Source organism: Tenrec ecaudatus, chromosome 3 (assembly GCF_050624435.1).
Source record: "Tenrec ecaudatus isolate mTenEca1 chromosome 3, mTenEca1.hap1, whole genome shotgun sequence".
NCBI classification, from domain to species: domain Eukaryota; kingdom Metazoa; phylum Chordata; class Mammalia; order Afrosoricida; family Tenrecidae; genus Tenrec; species Tenrec ecaudatus.
In genome coordinates, this window is record NC_134532.1 from 38,408,946 (window position 1) to 38,413,231 (window position 4,286).

Consider the following 4,286-nt stretch of genomic DNA (forward strand, 5'->3'; position numbering starts at 1 on the left):
AATGGATGTCTTCCACTTTGCATATTTCTGTCCTGCCCTCCTTGTCAGACTCCTCCAGACTTATAACCCTGGAAACCCAAGGCAGGGGGAGGTTTGGGTCTTCGGACTGCAGAGAGGGAAGAACTGGATCCTAATAATATCCCACAACCACCCCCCCCCACACACACACACGTGCACAGAGAGAGACAGAGAGAGAAAAGACTGGCACTAGCACCTCCCCCACAGAGAGTTTTGCACTGTGGCTCTCCACTCAGTGCATCTCTCAGTCCACACCTGGGGGGGAGTGGTTTCAAACCCAGTGTTAATCTGTAGCCCAAGGAGCCTGGGCCCTCACGTGCCTCCTTACTGTCTGTGGGGAATGATGTCCAGCATAAAAAGTGACCCTGTATTCTTAGTGAATACTTTGGAGAATCTGATAGCCTGAATGGCCCCTTCTGAATAGACCTCTCAGGTGTCTTCCAGCGCCTAGTATGCTCTGTGCTTCCTGCTGCCTGAGGAGAGAAAACAAATCTCAGGGAATGTCAGCTTTATTCAGAGTGTCAGACAAATCTGTGCAGATTAAAGCCAAAGATGAGTGTGTCACTTTGAATACTCATGGTCAACCTGGCCCTTGTCACTGTCTCTCTGACAGTGTAGCTCTGTTCAGAAGAGAAGTTAAAAGTCCAACATGGAGAATATTTCACCTTCTTCAGTTTTATAATCTGTCCTAAACTTTTCTCTGATCTACTCTGATCTGAATGAAAGAAAACAATCAATGGGTTAACTTTTCTCTTTATTAGGAGGAGGCCTTGGGGTTCAGGGGACCTCAAGAACCGCTGATATAACAGCCCAAAAAGACAATGTTCTACATCTGGGTTTTGAGAGTAGTGACTGGGGACTTTAAACCACATGAAGTGCAGCTAATTGTCTCTCCCTTTCCAGAGTGATGAATATTGAAGACACATGGAAACCATTTGTCCAATGCTGTAAAGAATCATGGATATGAGTCTCCTGAACTCTAAGACCAGAAGCAATAGATGGTGCCTTGCTATCAGTACCCACTTCTTTGGAAAAGATAGCATTAGAAGGTCTTGGGAAGAGTGGGATAAAAAGTGAAACAATACACCCACACACACACACACACACACAGAAAGGAAAAATAAAAAGATCAGGCTTCCTGGTTGGGTAGACATGTGGAAGTCCTCAGACTATGTCTGTCAGCGTCCCTTCAGGTCTGGGACTGGACTCACCCCTTGGAAAAACTCCCAGCCAAATAATTGACAAGCCTACCAGGGATCAATAGTCCTGGGGAGATACAATTACCTTAGAATGATCAAACGTCTGTGATTAAAAGGGCAACATTTATCCAGGTAAAAATTCAGAATGTTTGACAAGAAAAGGTAATTGTAACAGGAGTTTGTGTATTGTAGTCAATGAAATGAAACAAAAGTGTATGACTTGTTGAATGAACACTAATCTTCTTGGTATACCTTCACGCAATCCACAAGGAACAGTAAAGAGAAAATAACATTAGAACACTTTCCCCTCAGGTCTCCTCTGGTGGGCAGAGAGCACCTCGGGTTGTGGTGTGTGCACTCGGCGTCTCCCAAGCAACAAGCCAGGACCCAGAGAAGATGCCCTATGTCCACGCTCGTTCCCCTCCCTCTGTTCTCTGGGGCTGACAGTTATGCTAAAAACATCTAACTCTTGGTTCTCAGAGGCAGGACAAGGACTAGAAACCATGACACAGGGGAAAATTGGGTAGGGAAGTCCCCAAAATTTGGCTGGAAAACCTTTATCTTGCTCCCCATGCACTGAGTCTTGAATGAGGGTCATGTCCCTATTTGGCCTGAGACCCTGTGCCATAGATCCCAACCTTCCCTTCGTGGTGCTTACAATCTGGTTTCACATAGCTTCCCTGACCTACTTTTATCTGCATCACCACACGCATCAAATAAGTGCTATATTACTGTTGTGGGGACTCAGGTACTTGAGTTAATCTATTGAGGAGTAAGTCATTGTTTCATAACATCCATGTACAACACCTTACTCCTGATGAAACACCCCACGTAGTTCATGCATTTAGTCTCCAGTTTATCTCAGGACAGACAAGAGTATTGTCTGAACACCATCTGCATGGACTCAACCCAAACCCTTAACCTGAATGCACAATGACACTGGAGTCTATTGAACAAGGTTCTTTTTCTCTCTCTCATCCATCTATATATTTTCCAATCTCTGCTGTATATCTGTCTATCATAAATCTATTAATTGGTTTACAAATCTACTGAACTATCGATTTAGCGATCATCTATTTTCTGTCTATACTCTTGATATCTTGTATCTGTCATCTCTATCTATCTATCTATATTTCTGTTTATATTTCCACCTATTTCATGCTTAACTTTATTTCTGAAATAAACCCCAGCTTAAAGGGCGCAAATATGTTTGGTTCTTGGTGGAGTATGTTATATATTGGTTATTAATTCTAGTTTGCTAGACTCGTTTATTTGTTTGCTTATTTGATTCTTGATGTCTTATGGATCTTCTATTTCAATGTTAAGTTGATAATAGAAAATGTTGAACTTAAATATTCCACTATTTGGTTGCGCTATGCTGTTACTTATTTGTTGCATCTAAAATATTAGCCAGAACTTGCTTAATATATTTTAAAGAAATGCTCTTATATTCTCACCATCTGTCTGTTAGTTCATGATACTGTCATGGCTTGTGTTTTGTCGAGATGCTGGAAGATATATCAGTGTTATATCTAATGCCAGCAGGGTCACCCAAAGGGAGCAGATTTCAGCAAAGCTTCCAGACTAAGAACAGACAATGCAGAAGGACCCCTCTCCCCTCTTCAGAGGAAGATGCTGCTAAAACCTTATGCGTAACTTTGAAGTATTCTCGGATATTGAAAGCTTAAGCCAAGGAAGTAGGAAATTGTTGAAGCTACTGCCAGAGGATGGGCCCCTCGTGTTCGAGGGTCCTAAAATGTGACTGAAGAGGAGCTGGTTTCTTGGAGAGGAGTCGGCCATGAGGATGTGATTTGGGTAAAGCCTCTGGGAGTGGAACTGTCAGGATCTTCCTTTGCTGATGGGGCATGACTTAATGTAAAGCAAAACAGCTACAAAAGTCTTCTAAAACCAGAACTTGTAAGTAGCACACTATGAATTTAGGGAAATTGGAAGTGGTCAAGAATTAAATGGGGTGCATGAATATTGATTACTAACCTAGGCATTAGTGAGCATAAATGGACTGACTGGTATGGGCCAATGTGATCAGAAAACCATAGGATTTACTATGTTGGGAAAATCACAGTCAGAAAGGATCTTGCTAAACCCATCATGAAATACAATACTGTCTGTGATAGGATTATATCTGCCTCCAAGGAAATCCAATCAATGCAACTATTATCAAGCATTAATTGAACAAGGCAATTGCTGCCAAGCTTAGCACACCAATAAGTAACATATAATACTAACAAATAAAAATTGTCTTTTTTATTTGCTCCTTCCTCCCACTTTTTTTATTGAGATTTCAATTCAATTATTATACATCCTACATGCAATAGGTCTGATTTTAAATATTTCTTATACATTAACATTGTATTCCTATGTCATAAACATAGAGAAAACCCTTGGGGGAAACGTGAGATGGAGAAGCATCCACAGTCCACAACAGGAAACCAGCCCTGAAACTGTCCCTCTGCACCTGCCCCTGAGTGTGTCCTGTGATGTGTGGGTCCTGGGCGCCCCCTGCTGCCCAGCTCTCTCCCAGCAGGGCGTTTGTCTGGGATCACACTGATTTCCTCTCACATTCTCACAGAGTAACAGAGGGTCTTGTCTTCCATTTTTTAACCGTCCATTTGAAGATAAACTGTGTTCTTGTCATTGTCTCTGGAGATGTTGAATCAACCCTTCACAGAGTCTGCATTGTTCTTAGTGCTGTAATGGCAGTATTTACACAGAGAGGTGAACAAAGGCTACATACCAAAGTAATTTTTATCCTCCTCCTCATTTCACAGGAAGTTATGCTAATTTCAGGAAGTAATTTTCTTTGTTTTTCATCTCGTAGTGCATTCCTTGTAAATGAAGGATTCAGAGAAATATTCAGAGTCCCTGCCGCAGTGAGCACAGCTGCCATTCCCCCAGGTTTCCTGCCGCTCTTGGGATGTGAGTTTTGCAGCGTGTGTCTCACACAGGATTAGGTGCAGTGTCCTCAGACTTCTGGCTGACCATCTGTAGATATGCTGCGCTGACTGAGGGATCCAAGGAGAAGGCATAGCCCCGTGTGAAGCCCTGGAC